This window comes from Pseudophryne corroboree, unplaced genomic scaffold (assembly GCF_028390025.1).
Source record: "Pseudophryne corroboree isolate aPseCor3 unplaced genomic scaffold, aPseCor3.hap2 scaffold_322, whole genome shotgun sequence".
Taxonomy (NCBI): Eukaryota; Metazoa; Chordata; class Amphibia; order Anura; family Myobatrachidae; genus Pseudophryne; species Pseudophryne corroboree.
The window spans coordinates 353,780-371,473 of NW_026969903.1; the positions used below are offsets into that span (position 1 = coordinate 353,780).

Here is a 17,694-nt window from a genome sequence, read left to right on the forward strand (position 1 = left end):
CTGAGAGAACATAGCCACGTCCTCTCCGCTCTCTCTTCAATGCACGAGTAAAAATGGCGGCAACGCGCAGCTCTTTATATGGAATCCGAATCTCGAGAGAATCCGACAGCGGGATGATGACATTTTCCCTTGTTCAGGTTTTCCGAGTCAGGCGGGAACAACCGAGCCTGCCTCGGACCAGTGTAAACCACATGGAGTTCGTCGGGAATTCGGTTCTCGGAGAACCGAACCCGCTCCTCTCTACCTTATACCCATCAATTTTTTTATTTTCAATCTAAGCCCCTGCAGTTTTCTGTAAGCATCTGCTTCGCTATGATGATCAACAAGTCACAAGGGCAAACACTCAGGGCTTGAGGCGTAGATCTTAGGACCAGCTGCTACAAGCATGGCAGAGGTGTCACTATCACTGGTGACACCCAGAGAGGTGGCGAAGGAGATTGTAATGCAGTGCGCGCAGATAAGCAGCGCAATGGTAAAAAGGAGGCATGGTTTCATAGGTAGGGGCGTGGCCTGGTGGCCTGAATCTACATTTTGTTGCTCCGGGTGTCCCGGGGGTTGGGGGCTGCACCCGGGGACTAGTGTGTGTGCGGTGCTGGCTCCTGCACAGTGACAGGGCATGGCCACCCAGCATGACGCCTCCATTCTTGACCATGCTGTAATTGCAGTCGCACTGCAGTTCAGCGTGATCATAAAAAATGGTGTAGCCTCCTGCTGGTGCAAACTGTATGTGCGCGCAGGAAGCCGCCACCATTTTTGTGATCACAGCGGCTGAATGTGATGTCATACAGCCGCTGTGACCACGCCCCCTGTGTCTCCTCCGTTGCAGACCCCATTTTGAAGCCTTGCCCCCGCACCGCTCCATCCCTGACTTGGAAATGGAGTGTTGCTGACCCCCCTCTCCCCCCCCGCCCCGATTGACAGGCAGAGGCGATCGCATTCTCTGCGGGGTGCCGCAGAAAATGCAGGCACATGCGTATGCTGTTAGCAATTTTTGCAGTTGGATCGCTTATTGTGATTGCATTCCAACCTGAATCAGGCCCTATTACCTATCACAATGCGCTGCGGGCAGTACAAAATTGGGTTAATATAGGAGTAAAACTCCCAGACCTGTGCTCCTTAACTGTACCTGGTGGCTAGTGGAGCGGCTGCCCAGTAATCAGTGTCCACGCCAGTGCGCACACGGTCCACCCCCTACGGCCACGCTCCCCTTCATCAGCGGCCTCGTGATCCGGAAGGGCGGTGTGTGTGTGACTGACCTTAGGAAGAAACTGGAGCCTCCGCTGCAGTGACCCAGCAACCAGGGCACGGGAGTATACAGCGCCGCTGGGAGTGATGAAGCTGCAGTAAAGATGTCTATTAGACCTAGCCTGCTGCAGCCCTTGTAGATTCTCATAAAACAAGTTCTTCTTTTCTTGTCAAAATTAATAGCTAAGAATAGGCTGCCTGAGGCAGGCCCCTGTTAAGTGGCCTGCTACTGAAGGCACCAACTACAAACTGAGCTCCCTGTTCATGGAAGCGGGGTTATAGAGGAGGATGCGCTGAGCATCTTGGGAACAGTCAAAAGCTTTGAGCCGGTTGGTGCCTCAGATCAAGATCCTACTCTACACCCCAATGTGAATCCTTGTGGAGTCCAGTGTACCCAACAGAAGAAATTAATGTGTCACACCCATTGGCAGCAACCTTAGAATAGCTGCTGACGGGCACAATTGAGAAAGGAAGGGGGGGGGGGGACATTTGAATCCAGCACATAGATGCAATTCAAATATGTAATTTGTACCTTCCTATTTTAAAATATAATGGATGAACCTCACCCTGTGAGAACAATCTTCATGATCAAGAGATCTCATATGCAAAATAAGTATGAGTTGGGATAGGGCTGGGGAGGGTGGCTGCTCGGGCAGCCCCTCCCCCGTCAAGTTAAGGAGATTCAACTGAGGACGCACAAGGGAACTCTCGTCTGGGGACAACAACTGCAGGGAGACCACATCTGTTCAGATGAACATGGGAGGGTGGAAGGCTGCCTAATATTGAAGCACCATCAAATATCAAACCATATGCAACAACTAGTACAAGCATTCCTGGGGGAAGGTCTGCAGAAGACGGATTTGCATACGGTGATGTCATCCAAGATGTGGGCCAAAGTTGGCTGGAACCCTCATCTGCATATGAAAAGAGAAAAGGGGCATGCAGGGCATGGCGGCCTTTTGCGGTGCTTGGATGACCCCTAGTTCGCATTAAACACCCCCACCCTACTTTGGTGTGGGGCTCATGTTGGCCATGCCCCATCCCCTGAAGCATTCAAGCTGATTTCTTGCAGCAGCTGGGCACTGTAACAGCTCCAGAGCTGTTCTGTAAGGCAAGTAAAAGGGTGTGGGCCCTGCAGCACCACCTGTAGTTCGCATTGTGCGTTGGAAGGCACAAAGTAAGCAGACGGGAGGAGAAGTCAGGATAGTGCGCAAGGGCATCCTTTTCTCTTAGTCCGTAGAGGATGCTGGGGTCACATTAAGAACCATGGGGTATAGACGGGATCCGCAAGAGACATGGGCACTTTAAGACTTTCAAAGGGTGTGAACTGGCTCCTCCCTCTATGCCCCTCCTCCAGACTCCAGTTATAGGAACTGTGCCCAGGGAGACGGACATTTCGAGGAAAGGATTTATTGTTAAACTAAGGTGAGCATCTTACCAGCTCACACCTTAAGCATGCCGCAGAACGTGGCATTCAACAGAACACAAGCCAACGGCATGAACAATTGCAGCAAAAAGCTGACCAGAACCATAACATAACATGTGTATAACCACAAGTAATAACTGCAGACACAGTATGGACTGGGACGGGTGCCCAGCATCCTCTACGGACTAAGAGAAAAGGATTTACCGGTAGGTATTAAAATCCTATTTTCTCATACGACCTAGAGGATGCTGGGGTCACATTAAGAACCATGGGGTTATACCAAAGCTCTTGAACGGGTGGGAGAGTGCGTACGACTCTGCAGCACCGAATGACCCAACTTGAGGTTATCATCAGCCAAGGTATCAAACTTGTAAAACTTAGCAAAAGTGTTTACTAAATAGCTGCTCGGCAAAGTTGCAATGCCGAGACTCCCCGACCAGCTGCCCAGGATGAACCCACCTTTCTAGTAGAATGGGTCTTCACCTAATTCAGTAACGGCAATCCTGCCATGGAATGAGCATGCTGAATCTTACCACAGATCCAGCGCATAATGGTCTACATGGAAGCAGGACACCCAATCCTGTTGGGAGCATACAGGACAAACAGAGCCTCTGTTTTCCTAATCTGAACCGTTCTGGTGACATAAATTTTCAAAGTTCTGACCACAGCCAGAGACTTTGACTCAACGAAGGTGTCAGTGGCCAAAGGCACCATGTGGAAAGATGAACCACCTTCGGCAGAAATTGTTGACGTGTCCTCAATTCTGCTCTATCTTCATGAAAGATCAAATAAAGGCTCTTGTGATACTGCATGGTTTGTACTGTTTTCCATGTGCTCCCAGATCTTTCAAGCAAGTAGCATGGTCAAGAAAGTTCTGTTTGAAAAGAAACAACATTTACTGTCATTGTTATAGAATTTGGGAGAAAAAACAAGAAGAAATCTGCACTGTTGACGCACTGGACAGAATGAATGAATCATAAAATATAACCTTTATTAAGTATGTATTAAAATTGGATAAATATTAATATTATTATCCCAAACTGCAGTGAAACATAAAGGTTAAAATCACAGAACTAACATACATGTGCATAAGAAGAATAAAGAGATGTGAAAAAAAGGTTTAAAAAGCGTGTCCGTGTGTGATTATTTTTGAAGGCACAACCCTGGCGGGGTTGTTTATATAGATATATATGTTGCTAATAATCACTTTCTAGCGTAATGTTATTAAATAGCTGTTAGTATCTATGTCGTCAGGTACCACTGGGTCGTATCCTATATACTCCCTTCACTCAATAGGGGTTACCTCCCGGGAAGCCATCCCCATTGGCGAATTTGTGGGGGTGATTGAGTATAACCGGTAAGCTAACCTCCAATTTGTGGGGTGCTTAGGTAGATGGGGATCACTTATTTCTCTGTGTCCCCTAAGACTATATTCCTAAATTCAATACCACAGGGGGATAGCTTTCTATATCGGATAAGGAATCACTTGATAGGGAAATCTCTATGCATCATGGAAAGATCATATTTATTAATATCCAAACTAAAAAAATGATGAATAGCTTTAATTTAGCTGTTTAGATATAGTTAATTGGCGAGATATACCAACAGGTGCGGTTGCCTTAAGGAATATGGCAATTCCAATATAAATAGCAGCCCTCCTTCATATAATCAGCCAGATCTTATTAAATCTGGTCCAGATATAGCCGTTCAGATATACTTAATTGACAACATATATCAATCGGTGGGGTTGCCTTAAGGAATATAGCAATTCCAATTCTCATATAAATAGCAACCTTCCTTCATATATTCAGCCAGATCTTATTTAATCTGATCTAGGCGTAGGCAATAATGCTTTCCTTAGAGGTATAGCCACCTCAATTCTTATTAGGAAGCAAAGTGTCTGTCATAATGGTTTATCCAATTCATCTAAGAAATAATATATTCCATGTGTCAGAGATTCATTACTCTCTATTTACACTGTTAAAGAGTTAATTCTTATTATGTTACAGTGTAATGAAATTATCATATAGGGAGATGTGGCAATTCCATGTGCTATATATATAATAACCCTTAGTGGTCCAGATTCCACAATGAGGAATTTTCTTATAAACCGCTGAAACACACAGCTGTTTGACTGACTTCCAAATATATCTATCTCACTTTGTAACAGTCTTATGATAGAGAAACTGTTACATATTCGGTCACTTAGTTATCTAAAGGTAAACAGACTCAGTGTGAGGGTAATATAATATATCAAATGCGCTGTCAATAATCGTGGTAACTGGTGTAATAATGTGGTATATTGAGTATGCTAGTAAGGCATATAACTGCTCTCCAGCCTTTAAGTGTTACCAATCAATTTGTTACACTGTAAAGGATTTATGGTGTCCTGTTAGGACATGCAGCTGCTAGGCTGACTCAAAGATTTATCCATTTGTAACAATTATGTAACAGTTATATACATGTTACTGGTATTACATAGAAATAGTATGACACAGGCCAGCAGTCCCATGTGTCTAGATTCCACAATAGGAGATTTTCTTTGTCTTATAAACTGCTGGAACACACAGCTGCTAGACTGACTTCAAATATATATATTACTTTGTAACAGTCTTATAGTAAAGAGACTGTTACACACTGTCATTTAGTTATCTCAAGGTTAGCAGATTCTGTGTGAGGATAGTGTTCTGTTAGAACATGCAGCTGCTAGGCTGACTCATAGAAAATGTATCCATTTGTAACAAATGACACATACAGCATTAAATTAATATCTATAGCAGCCCATGTGACATCTCTACTCTTATCATAATTGTCTGGTTATTGCCAATCTGGACAGCAGGAGTGATATATATTCACTAGTCCCAATATCCCATCATATAAATATACCCACACTGATATACTTTCTTATCAAGAGTTATTAGTAGCTATCTGTATGCACTTTAGACATTGTATCTGCTAAGTGACATCATATCTAGTGTATTCCTTTCTTATAGCTCAGCTTCTATTCCCTATTAGTGGAGACTAACAGCTAACATCATAATCATATATTTTTGTTTTATAACATTTCACATGAGTCAAATACACGCGGACACGCCGTGCCCTACACGTGTGTTTCACTGCATCTATGGCAACTTACATTAAAGCTAACAAGAAAGCACACTCGTTCTGTCTTTAAACTGATAAAAGAAACCCCAAAAATATGGGGCATGCAAAAATTGAGATAAAACTCAGTTTTGCTCCTCTCCACGGAAATCTTTAATAAAAGGCGAAATATTTGTTAGTTCTGAAGAGAAACCAGAGCATGACCAAGATTCCACCTGTCGCCTGAGTGCCATGCCAGCAGTTCTCATTGAGCTCAAAGTGAGCACCCAATTTGAAAGAAAGATAGCAGATTTCTCACCAGGCTTCCCCTAGCTATAAACATGGTTTGTACTCTTTTCCATGTGTTCCCAGATCTTTCAAGCAATTAGTATAGTCAAGAAAGTTCTGTTTGAAAAGAAACAAACATTTACTGTCATTTCTATGCAAATGAGCTTACATTAAAGCACACTCGTTCTATCTTTAAACAGATAAAATAAAACCCCAATAAGATGGGGAATGCAAAATTTGAGATAAAACTCAGTTTTGCTCCTCTCCACGGAAATCTTTAGTAAAAGGCGAAAGATTTGTTCGTTCTGAAGAGAAACCAGAGCATGACCAAGATTCCACCTGTCGCCTGAGTGCCATGCCAGCAGTCCTCATTCAGCTCAAAGTGAGCACCCAATTTGAAAGAAAGAAAGCAGATTTCTCACCAGGCTTCCCCTTGCTATAAGCATGGTTTGTACTCTTTTCCATGTGCTCCCAGATCTTTCAAGCAAGTAGCATGGTCAAGAAAGTTCTGTTTGAAAAGAAACAGACATTTACTGTCATTGTTATACAAATAAACTTACATTAAAGCCAACAAGAAAGCACACTCATTCTGTCCTTAAACTGATAAAAGAAACCCCAATAATATGGGGCATGCAAAAATTGAGATAAAACTCAGTTTTGCTCCTCTCCACGGAAATCTTTAATAAATGGCGAAAGATTTGTTCATTCTGAAGAGAAACCAGAGCATGACCAAGATTCCACCTGTCGCCTGAGTGCCATGCCAGCAGTCCTCATTCAGATCAAAGTGAGCGCCCAATTTGAAAGAAAGCAGATTTCTCACCTGGCTTCTCCTTGCTATAAGCATGGTTTGTACTGTATTCCATGTGCTCCAAGATCTTTCAAGCAAGTAGCATGGTCAAGAAAGTTCTGTTTGAAAAGAAACAAACATTTACTGTAATTTCTATGCAAATGAGCTTTCATTAAAGCACACTCATTCTATCTTTAAACCGATAAAAGAAAATCCAAAAAGATGGGGCATGCAAAAATTGAGGTAAAACTCAGTTTTGCTCCTCTCCACGGAAATCTTTAGTAAAAGGCGAAAGATTTGTTCGTTCTGAAGAGAAACCAGAGCATGACCAAGATTTTCATCTGAAAATATGTGTTCTCCCTGCAGTTGTTGTCCCCAGATGAGAGTTCCCTTGTGCTGCCTCAGTTGAATCTCCTTTACTTGACAGAGATGTGCCTGAGCAGCGGCCCTCCCCAGCCCTATCCCAAATCATACTTATTTTGCATAGGAGATACCATGGTCATGAAGATTGTTCTCCCAGGGTGAGGTTCATTCATTGCATTCTGGGTATGCTGACCCCTGTGATTTCCCCAACGTGGGAAACTCGACTGCATTATTTGTGGTAGTGGGGGACTGTGTTTGTGCTTTCCTCTGGTCAGCTCTGGTAAAAGTCAGATTTCTTTGTCTCAGATCTTCCTCTAGCCTTGTTCTTCTTTCGAGAGTTCCCTTGTGCTGCCTCAGTTGGATCTCCTTCACTTGACAGGGGGTGCCCGAGCAGCAATCCTCCACAGCTCTAGCCCAACTCCTACTTACCTGCCAGGTGAGATACTATGATCTTCACTGTTAGGGCAATCAGGATGTGGAATTCCCTGCCAGGGAAGGTGGTAATGGCGGACTCTGTAATTGGATTTAAAAAAGGAATGGATACATTTCTGAATGAAAAAGCTATCTAAGGTTATAATACTTAAAATATCAACATGGTTAATCCGGGGGTAACATGAGTTATAGTAGCTAACTAGTCATAAAACATTATTCAGCAAGTATGTAGAATCATCACAACTTAAAACAGGTTGAACACGATGGGCAATTTGCCTCTATTCAACCTCAAAAACTATGTTACTATATGTTACTATATTACTATGTTACTGTAGTATACAGAAAACCAAAATGCAATGAACAGTGATAGTGAGCACTGATGAGGATACTAGAACTGACACTGAGCAGCAAGATGCAGCACTGGACTATTAGTAATGTACTGTAGTATGCTGAGCACCACAATGCAGCACAAGACAATGAGCAGTGATACTGAGCACTGATGAGGATACTACTGAGAACTGACACTGAGCAGGAGAGACACACTACTAGTATTACTGAGCAGCAATAAGTAACCACTGATACTGAGCACTGATATTGAGATTTCCACTGAGAGAACATAGCCACGTCCATTTCGCTCTCTCTTCAATGCACGAGTAAAAATGGCGGCAACGCGCAGCTCTTTATATGGAATCCGAATCTCGCGAGAATCCGACAGCGGGATGATGACATTTTCCCTTGTTCAGGTTTTGCGAGTCAGGCGGGAACAACCGAGCCTGCCTCGGACCAGTGTAAACAACGTGGAGTTCGTGGGGAATTCGGTTCTCGGAGAACCGAACCCGCTCCTCTCTACCTTATACCAATCAATTTTTTTATTTTCAATCTAAGACCCTGCAGTTTTCTGTAAGCATCTGCTTCGCTATGATGATCAACAAGTCACAAGGGCAAACACTCAGGGCTTGAGGCGTAGATCTTAGGACCAGCTGCTACAAGCATGGCAGAGGTGTCACTATCACTGGTGACACCCAGAGAGGTGGCGAGGGAGATTGTAATGCAGTGCGCGCAGATAAGCAGCGCAATGGTAAAAAGGAGGCATGGTTTCATAGGTAGGGGCGTGGCCTGGTGGCCTGAATCTACATTTTGTTGCTCCGGGTGTCCCGGGGGTTGGGGGCTGCACCCGGGGACTAGTGTGTGAGCGGTGCTGGCTCCTGCACAGTGAAAGGGCATGGCCACCCAGCATGACGCCTCCCTTCTTGACCATGCTGTAATTGCAGTCGCACTGCAGTTCAGCGTGATCATAAAAAATGGTGTAGCCTCCTGCTGGTGCAGACTGTATGTGCGCGCAGGAAGCCGCCACCATTTTTGTGATCACAGCGGCTGAATGTGATGTCATACAGCCGCTGTGACCACGCCCCCTGTGTCTACTCCGTTGCAGACCCCATTTTGAAGCCTTGCCCCCGCACCGCTCCATCCCTGACTTGGAAATGGAGTGTTGCTGACCCACCTATCCCCCCCCGCCCCGATTGACAGGCAGAGGCGATCGCATTCTCTGCGCGGTGCCGCAGAAAATGCAGGCACATGCGTATGCTCTTAGCAATTTTTGCAGTTGGATCGCTTATTGTGATTGCAATCCAACCTGAATCAGGCCCTATTACCTATCACAATGCGCTGCGGGCAGTACAAAATTGGGTTAATATAGGAGAAAAACCCCCAGACCTGTGCTCCTTAACTGTACCTGGTGGCTAGTGGAGCGGCTGCCCAGTAATCAGTGTCCACGCCAGTGCGCACACGGTCCACCCCCTATGGCCACGCTCCCCTTCATCAGCGGCCTCGTGATCCGGAAGGGTGGTGTGTGTGTGACTGACCTTAGGATGAAACCGGACCCTCCGCTGCAGTGACCCAGCAACCAGGGCACGGGAGTATACAGCGCCGCTGGGAGTGATGAAGCTGCAGTAAAGATGTCTATTAGACCTAGCCTGCTGCAGCCCTTGTAGATTCTCATAAAACAAGTTCTTCTTTTCTTGTCAAAATTTATAGCTAAGAATAGGCTGCCTGAGGCAGGCCCCTGTTAAGTGGCCTGCTACTGAAGGCACCAACTACAAACTGAGCTCCCTGTTCATGGAAGCGGGGTTATAGAGGAGAATGCACTGAGCATCTTGGGAACAGTCAAAAGCTTTGAGCCGGTTGGTGCCTCAGATCAAGATCCTACTCTACACCCCAATGTGAATCCTTGTGGAGTCCAGTGTACCCCACAGAAGAAATTAATGTGTCACACCCATTGGCAGCAACCTTAGAATAGCTGCTGACGGGCACAATTGAGAAAGGAAGGGGGGGGGGGGGGACATTTGAATCCAGCACATAAATGCAATTCAAATATGTAATTTGTACCTTCCTATTTTAAAATATAATGGATGAACCTCACCCTGTGAGAACAATCTTCATGATCAAGAGATCACATATGCAAAATAAGTATGAGTTGGGATAGGGCTGGGGAGGGTGGCTGCTCGGGCAGCCCCTCCCCCGTCAAGTTAAGGAGATTCAACTGAGGAAGCACAAGGGAACTCTCGTCTGGGGACAACAACTGCAGGGAGACCACATCTTTTCAGATGAACATGGGAGGGCGGAAGGCTGCCTAATACTGAAGCACCATCAAATATCAAACCATATGCAACATCTAGTACAAGCCTTCCTGGGGGAAGGTCTGCAGCAGACGGATTTGCATACAGTGATGTTATTCAAGCAGTGGGCCAAAGTTGGCTGGAACCCTCATCTGCATATGAAAAGAGAAAAGGGGCGTGCAGGGCATGGCGGCCTTTTGCAGTGCTTGGATGACCCCTAGTTCTCATTAAACACCCCCACCCTCCTTTGGTGTGGGGCTCATGTTGGCCATGCCCCATCCCCTGAAGCATTCAAGCTGATTTCTTGCAGCAGCTGGGCACTGTAACAGCTCCAGAGCTGTTCTGTAAGGCAAGTAAAAGGGTGTGGGCCCTGCAGCACCACCTGTAGTTTGCATTGTGCGTTGGAAGGCACAAAGTAAGCAGACGGGAGGAGAAGTCAGGATAGTGCGCAAGGGCATCCTTTTCTCTTAGTCCGTAGAGGATGCTGGGGTCACATTAAGAACCATGGGGTATAGACGGGATCCGCAAGAGACATGGGCACTTTAAGACTATCAAAGGGTGTGAACTGGCTCCTCCCTCTATGCCCCTCCTCCAGACTCCAGTTATAGGAACTGTGCCCATGGAGACGGACATTTCGAGGAAAGGATTTATTGTTAAACTAAGGTGAGCATCTTACCAGCTCACACCTTAAGCATGCCGCAGAACGTGGCATTCAACAGAACACAAGCCAACGGCATGAATAATTGCAGCAAAAAGCTGACCAGAACCATAACACAACATGTGTATAACCACAAGTAATAACTGCAGACACAGTATGGACTGGGACGGGTGCCCAGCATCCTCTACAGACTAAGAGAAAAGGATTTACCGGTAGGTATTAAAATCCTATTTTCTCATACGACCTAGAGGATGCTGGGGTCACATTAAGAACCATGGGGTTATACCAAAGCTCTTGAACGGGTGGAAGAGTGCGTACGACTCTGCAGCACCGAATTACCCAACTTGAAGTTATCATCGGCCAAGGTATCAAACTTGTAAAACTTAGCAAAAGTGTTTACTAAATAGCTGTTCGGCAAAGTTGCAATGCCGAGACTCCCCGACCAGCTGCCCAGGATGAACCCACCTTTCTAGTAGAATGGGTCTTCACCTAATTCAGTAACGGCAATCCTGCCATGGAATGAGCATGCTGAATCTTACCACAGATCCAGCGCATAATGGTCTACATGGAAGCAGGACACCCAATCCTGTTGGGAGCATACAGGACAAACAGAGCCTCTGTTTTCCTAATCTGAACCGTTCTGGTGACATAAATTTTCAAAGTTCTGACCACAGCCAGAGACTTTGACTCAACGAAGGTGTCAGTGGCCAAAGGCACCATGTGGAAAGATGAACCACCTTCGGCAGAAATTGTTGACGTGTCCCCAATTCTGCTCTATCTTCATGAAAGATCAAATAAAGGCTCTTGTGATACTGCATGGTTTGTACTGTTTTCCATGTGCTCCCAGATCTTTCAAGCAAGTAGCATGGTCAAGAAAGTTCTGTTTGAAAAGAAACAAACATTTACTGTCATTGTTATGCAAATAAACTTACATTAAAGCTAACCAGAAAGCACACTCGTTCTGTCTTTAAACTGATAAAAGAAACCCCAATAATATGGGCATACCTCCCAACTTTGTCGGCTCGCAAAGAGGGACACACGCGCGGCGAAGTCGCACGCGCTCCCAAAAAGGGCGTGGCCTAAGTAAAAAGGGGCATGGCTTCGCGGGAGGACCCGCGATCGCGAGTCACGCCCCCGTTTTCGGCACTGAGGGGGCATGCCCAGCGCTCTGTGAGCCGCTGGCATGCCACCTCTCCCTCTGACTTCAGTGAATAGACGCTGTGCGCACAGCGACTATTCACCGCTGCTCTGCTAAGCAGGGCAGCGACAGACAGAGCCTCCCAACTGTCCTCCCCACCGCGGGACACTGCGGCCCGCAGGTGGGACAGCGGGACAGTCCCCAAAAAACGGGACTGTCCCGCGAAAATCGGGACAGTTGGGAGGTATGATATGGGGCATGCAAAAATTGAGATAAAACTCAGTTTTGCTCCTCTCCACGGAAATCTTTAGTAAAAGGCGAAAGATTTGTTCGTTCTGAAGAGAAACCAGAGCATGACCAAGATTCCACCTGTCGCCTGAGTGCCATGCCAGCAGTCCTCATTCAGCTCAAAGTGAGCACCCAATTTGAAAGAAAGAAAGCAGATTTCTCACCAGGCTTCCCCTTGCTATAAACATGGTTTGTACTCTTTTCCATGTGCTCCCAGATCTTTCAAGCAATTAGTATGGTGAAGAAAGTTCTGCTTGAAAAGAAACAGACATTTATTGTCATTGTTATGCAAATAAACTTACATTAAAGCTAACAAGAAAGCACACTTGTTCTGTCTTTAAACTGATAAAAGAAACCCCAATAATATGGGGCATGCAAAAATTGAGATAAAACTCAGTTTTGCTCCTCTCCACGGATAATCTTTAATAAAAGGCGAAAGATTTGTTCATTCTGAAAAGAAACCAGAGCATGACCAAGATTCCACCTGTCGCCTGAGTGCTGTGCCAGCAGTCCTCATTCAGATCAAAGTGAGCGCCCAATTTGAAAGAAAGCAGATTTCTCACCTGGCTTCTCCTTGCTATAAGCATGGTTTGTACTGTATTCCATGTGCTCCCAGATCTTTAAAGCAAGTAGCATGGTCAAGAAAGTTCTGTTTGAACATAAATAAACATTTACTGTCATTTCTATGCAAATGAGCTTACATTAAAGCACACTCATTCTATCTTTAAACCGGTAAAAGAAACCCCAAAAAGATGGGGCATGCAAAAATTGAGATAAAACTCGGTTTTGCTCCTCTCCACGGAAATCTTTAGTAAGAGGCGAAAGATTTGTTCGTTCTGAAGAGAAACCAGAGCATGACCAAGATTTTTATCTGAAAATATGTGTTCTCCCTGCAGTTGTTGTCCCCAGATGAGAGTTCCCTTGTGCTGCCTCAGCTGAATCTCCTTTACTTGACAGAGATGTGCCTGAGCAGCGGCCCTCCCCAGCCCTATCCCAAATCATACTTATTTTGCATAGGCGATACCATGGTCATGAAGATTGTTCTCCCAGGGTGAGGTTCATTCATTGCATTCTGGGTATGCTGACCCCTGTGATTTCCCCAAATGTGGGAAACTCGACTGCATTATTTGTGGTAGTGGGGGACTGTGTTTGTGCTTTCCTCTAGTCAGCTCTGGTAAAAGTCAGATTTATTTGTCTCAGATCTTCCTCTAGCCTTGTTCTTCTTTCGAGAGTTCCCTTGTGCTGCCTCAGTTGGATCTCTTTCACTTGACAGGGGGGTGCCCGAGTAGCGACCCTCCCCAGCTCTAGCCTAACTCCTACTTACCTGCCAGGTGAGATACTATGATCATGAAGGTGCTTCTCCCAGGGCAAGGCTCACCCATTGCACTCTGGGTGTGGTGCCCCTGCGATTTCCCCAAATGTGGGAAGCTTGACTGCATAATTTGTGTTTCCCCTGGTCGGCTCTCGTATAATTCAGATCTCTTTGTCTCAGGTCTCTCTCCAGCCTAGTTTGCTGTCTGTTTCCACTTCTTTTTTCATGAGCCCCTCCCTTTTATACCCTTGTGCACTATCCTGACTTCTCCTCTTGTCTGCTTATTTTGTGCCTTCCAATGCACAATGCAAACTACAGGTAGTGCTGCAGGGCCCACACCCTTTTACTTGCCGTACAGAGCAGCTCTGGAGCTGTTACAGTGCCCAGCTGCTGCAAGAAATCAGCTTGAATGCTTCAGGGGCTGGGGCATAGCCAACATGAGCCCCACACCGAAGGAGGGTGGAGGTGTTTAATGCGAACTAGGGGTCATCCAAGCGCCGCAAAAGGCCGCTATGCCCTGCACGCCCCTTTTCTCTTTTCATATGCAGACGAGGGTTGAAGCCAACTTTGACCCACTGCTTGGATGACATCACCGTATGCAAATCCATCTGCTGCAGGCCTTCCCCCAGGAATGCTTGCACTAGTTGTTGCATTTGGTTTGTTGTTTGGGGGTGCTTCATTATTAGGCAGCCTTCTGCCCTCCCATGTTCATCTGAAAATATGTGTTCTCCCTGCAGTTGTTGTCCCCAGATGAGAGTTCCCTTGTGCTGCCTCAGTTGAATCTCCTTTACTTGACAGAGATGTGCCTGAGCAGCGGCCCTCCCCAGCCCTATCCCAAATCATACTTATTTTGCATAGGAGATACCATGGTCATGAAGATTGTTCTCCCAGGGTGAGGTTCATTCATTGCATTCTGGGTATGCTGACCCCTGTGATTTCCCCAAATGTGGGAAACTCGACTGCATTATTTGTGGTAGTGGGGGACTGTGTTTGTGCTTTCCTCTGGTCAGCTCTGGTAAAAGTCAGATTTATTTGTCTCAGATCTTCCTCTAGCCTTGTTCTTCTTTCGAGAGTTCCCTTGTGCTGCCTCAGTTGAATCTCCTTCACTTGACAGGGGGGTACCCGAGCAGCGACCCTCCCCAGCTCTAGCCCAACTTCTACTTACCTGGCAGGTGAGATACTATGATCATGTAGGTGCTTCTCCCAGGGCAAGGCTCACCCATTGCACTCTGGGTGTGCTGCTCCTGCGATTTCCCCAAATGTGGGAAACTTGACTGCATAATTTGTGTTTCCCCTGGTCGGCTCTCGTATAATTCAGATCTCTTTGTCTCAGGTCTCTCTCCAGCCTAGTTTGCTGTCTGTTTCAACTTCTCTTTTCTTGAGCCGCTCCCTTCTATGCCCTTGCGCACTATCCTGACTTCTCCCGTCTGCTTACTTTGTGCCTTCCAATGCACAATGCAAACTACAGGTAGTGCTGCAGGGCCCACACCCTTTTACTTGCCGTTCAGAGCAGCTCTGGAGCTGTTACAGTGCCCAGCTGCTGCAAGAAATCAGCTTGAATGCTTCAGGGGCTGGGGCATAGCCAACATGAGCCCCACACCGAAGGAGGGTGGAGGTGTTTAATGCGAACTAGGGGTAATCCAAGCGCCGCAAAAGGCCGCCATGCCCTGCACGCCCCTTTTCTCTTTTCATATGCAGACGAGGGTTGAAGCCAACTTTGACCCACTGCTTGGATGACATCACTATATGCAAATCCATCTGCTGCAGGCCTTCCCCCAGGAATGCTTGTACTAGTTGTTGCATTTGGTTTGTTGTTTGGGGGTGCTTCAGTATTAGGCAGCCTTCTGCCCTCCCATGTTTATCTGAAAATATGTGTTCTCCCTGCAGTTGTTGTCCCCAGATGAGAGTTCCCTTGTGCTGCCTCAGTTGAATCTCCTTTACTTGACAGAGATGTGCCTGAGCAGCGGCCCTTCCCAACCCTATCCCAAATCATACTTATTTTGCATAGGCGATACCATGGTCATGAAGATTGTTCTCCCAGGGTGAGGTTCATTCATTGCATTCTGGGTATGCTGACCCCTGTGATTTCCCCAAATGTGGGAAACTCGACTGCATTATTTGTGGTAGTGGGGGACTGTGTTTGTGCTTTCCTCTGGACAGCTCTGGTAAAAGTCAGATTTCTTTGTCTCAGATCTTCCTCTAGCCTTGTTCTTCTTTCGAGAGTTCCCTTGTGCTGCCTCAGTTGGATCTCTTTAACTTGACAGGGGGGTGCCCGAGCAGCGACCCTCCCCAGCTCTAGCCCAACTCCTACTTACTTGCCAGGTGAGATACTATGATCATGAAGGATCTTCTCCCAGGGCAAGGCTCACCCATTGCACTCTGGGTGTGGTGCCCCTGCGATTTCCCCAAATGTGGGAAGCTTGACTGCATAATTTGTGTTTCCCCTGGTCGGCTCTCGTATAATTCAGATCTCTTTGTCTCAGGTCTCTCTCCAGCCTAGTTTGCTGTCTGTTTCCACTTCTTTTTTCATGAGCCCCTCCCTTTTATACCCTTGTGCACTATCCTGACTTCTCCTCCTGTCTGCTTACTTTGTGCCTTCCAATGCACAATGCAAACTACAGGTAGTGCTGTAGGGCCCACACCCTTTTACTTGCCGTACAGAGCAGCTCTGGAGCTGTTACAGTGCCCAGCTACTGCAAGAAATCAGCTTGAATGCTTCAGGGGCTGGGGCACAGCCAACATGAGCCCCACACCGAAGGAGGGTGGAGGTGTTTAATGTGAACTAGGGGTCATCCAAGCACCGCAAAAGGCCGCCATGCCTTGCACGCCCCTTTTCTCTTTTCATATGCAGACGAGGGTTGAAGCCAACTTTGACCCACTGCTTGGATGACATCACCGTATGCAAATCCATCTGCTGCAGGCCTTCCCCCAGGAATGCTTGCACTAGTTGTTGCATTTGGTTTGTTGTTTGGGGGTGCTTCAGTATTAGGCAGCCTTCTGCCCTCCCATGTTCATCTGAAAATATGTGTTCTCCCTGCAGTTGTTGTCCCCAGATGAGAGTTCCCTTGTGCTGCCTCAGTTGAATCTCCTTTACTTGACAGAGATGTGCCTGAGCAGCGGCCCTCCCCAGCCCTATCCCAAATCATACTTATTTTGCATAGGAGATACCATGGTCATGAAGATTGTTCTCCCAGGGTGAGGTTCATTCATTGCATTCTGGGTATGCTGACCCCTGTGATTTCCCCAAATGTGGGAAACTCGACTGCATTATTTGTGGTAGTGGGGGACTGTGTTTGTGCTTTCCTCTGGTCAGCTCTGGTAAAAGTCAGATTTATTTGTCTCAGATCTTCCTCTAGCCTTGTTCTTCTTTCGAGAGTTTCCTTGTGCTGCCTCAGTTGGATCTCTTTCACTTGACAGGGGGGTGCCCGAGCAGCGACCCTCCCCAGCTCTAGCCCAACTCCTACTTACCTGCCAGGTGAGATACTATGATCATGAAGGTGCTTCTCCCAGGGCAAGGCTCACCCATTGCACTCTGATTTCCCCAAATGTGGGAAGCTTGACTGCATAATTTGTGTTTCCCCTGGTCGGCTCTCGTATAATTCAGATCTCTTTGTCTCAGGTCTCTCTCCAGCCTAGTTTGCTGTCTGTTTCCACTTCTCTTTTCTTGAGCCGCTCCCTTCTATGCCCTTGCGCACTATCCTGACTTCTCCCGTCTGCTTACTTTGTGCCTTCCAATGCACAATGCAAACTACAGGTAGTGCTGCAGGGCCCACACCCTTTTACTTGCCGTTCAGAGCTGCTCTGGAGCTGTTACAGTGCCCAGCTGCTGCAATAAATCAGCTTGAATGCTTCAGGGGATGGGGCATGGCCAACATGAGCCCCACACCAAAGGAGGGTGGGGTGTTTAATGCGAACTAGGGGTCATCCAAGCACCGCAAAAGGCCGCCATGCCCTGCACGCCCCTTTTCTCTTTTCATATGCAGATGAGGGTTGAAGCCAACTTTGACCCACTGCTTGGATGACATCACCATATGCAAATCCGTCTTCTGCAGAACTTCCCC

The 17,694-nt window shown here is 46.6% G+C and overlaps 15 non-coding genes across 15 annotated transcripts; 8 read left to right on the forward strand and 7 right to left on the reverse strand.

Moving 5' to 3' along the window:
• Window positions 1-5,858: 5,858 nt before the first annotated feature.
• LOC135018524 (U5 spliceosomal RNA) lies at window positions 5,859-5,974 on the reverse strand. Its single transcript, XR_010216214.1, has one exon. It is a non-coding gene; the product is annotated as a U5 spliceosomal RNA (small nuclear RNA).
• A 275-nt stretch (window positions 5,975-6,249) lies between these two features.
• Window positions 6,250-6,365, reverse strand: LOC135018494 (U5 spliceosomal RNA). The gene has a single exon (XR_010216184.1). It is a non-coding gene; the product is annotated as a U5 spliceosomal RNA (small nuclear RNA).
• Window positions 6,366-6,651: 286 nt separating this feature from the next.
• LOC135018517 (U5 spliceosomal RNA) lies at window positions 6,652-6,767 on the reverse strand. The gene has a single exon (XR_010216207.1). It is a non-coding gene; the product is annotated as a U5 spliceosomal RNA (small nuclear RNA).
• Window positions 6,768-7,037: 270 nt separating this feature from the next.
• Window positions 7,038-7,153, reverse strand: LOC135018508 (U5 spliceosomal RNA). Its single transcript, XR_010216198.1, has one exon. It is a non-coding gene; the product is annotated as a U5 spliceosomal RNA (small nuclear RNA).
• Window positions 7,154-7,297: 144 nt separating this feature from the next.
• Window positions 7,298-7,460, forward strand: LOC135018534 (U1 spliceosomal RNA). The gene has a single exon (XR_010216224.1). It is a non-coding gene; the product is annotated as a U1 spliceosomal RNA (small nuclear RNA).
• A 4,815-nt stretch (window positions 7,461-12,275) lies between these two features.
• LOC135018529 (U5 spliceosomal RNA) lies at window positions 12,276-12,388 on the reverse strand. The gene has a single exon (XR_010216219.1). It is a non-coding gene; the product is annotated as a U5 spliceosomal RNA (small nuclear RNA).
• Window positions 12,389-12,674: 286 nt separating this feature from the next.
• Window positions 12,675-12,791, reverse strand: LOC135018535 (U5 spliceosomal RNA). Its single transcript, XR_010216225.1, has one exon. It is a non-coding gene; the product is annotated as a U5 spliceosomal RNA (small nuclear RNA).
• A 270-nt stretch (window positions 12,792-13,061) lies between these two features.
• LOC135018500 (U5 spliceosomal RNA) lies at window positions 13,062-13,177 on the reverse strand. The gene has a single exon (XR_010216190.1). It is a non-coding gene; the product is annotated as a U5 spliceosomal RNA (small nuclear RNA).
• A 144-nt stretch (window positions 13,178-13,321) lies between these two features.
• LOC135018255 (U1 spliceosomal RNA) lies at window positions 13,322-13,485 on the forward strand. The gene has a single exon (XR_010215972.1). It is a non-coding gene; the product is annotated as a U1 spliceosomal RNA (small nuclear RNA).
• A 152-nt stretch (window positions 13,486-13,637) lies between these two features.
• Window positions 13,638-13,800, forward strand: LOC135018455 (U1 spliceosomal RNA). The gene has a single exon (XR_010216155.1). It is a non-coding gene; the product is annotated as a U1 spliceosomal RNA (small nuclear RNA).
• A 674-nt stretch (window positions 13,801-14,474) lies between these two features.
• On the forward strand, window positions 14,475-14,638 carry LOC135018348 (U1 spliceosomal RNA). The gene has a single exon (XR_010216059.1). It is a non-coding gene; the product is annotated as a U1 spliceosomal RNA (small nuclear RNA).
• A 152-nt stretch (window positions 14,639-14,790) lies between these two features.
• LOC135018341 (U1 spliceosomal RNA) lies at window positions 14,791-14,953 on the forward strand. Its single transcript, XR_010216053.1, has one exon. It is a non-coding gene; the product is annotated as a U1 spliceosomal RNA (small nuclear RNA).
• Window positions 14,954-15,624: 671 nt separating this feature from the next.
• Window positions 15,625-15,788, forward strand: LOC135018260 (U1 spliceosomal RNA). The gene has a single exon (XR_010215977.1). It is a non-coding gene; the product is annotated as a U1 spliceosomal RNA (small nuclear RNA).
• Window positions 15,789-15,940: 152 nt separating this feature from the next.
• Window positions 15,941-16,103, forward strand: LOC135018480 (U1 spliceosomal RNA). Its single transcript, XR_010216174.1, has one exon. It is a non-coding gene; the product is annotated as a U1 spliceosomal RNA (small nuclear RNA).
• Window positions 16,104-16,777: 674 nt separating this feature from the next.
• LOC135018360 (U1 spliceosomal RNA) lies at window positions 16,778-16,941 on the forward strand. The gene has a single exon (XR_010216070.1). It is a non-coding gene; the product is annotated as a U1 spliceosomal RNA (small nuclear RNA).
• The last annotated feature ends 753 nt before the right edge of the window (window positions 16,942-17,694 follow it).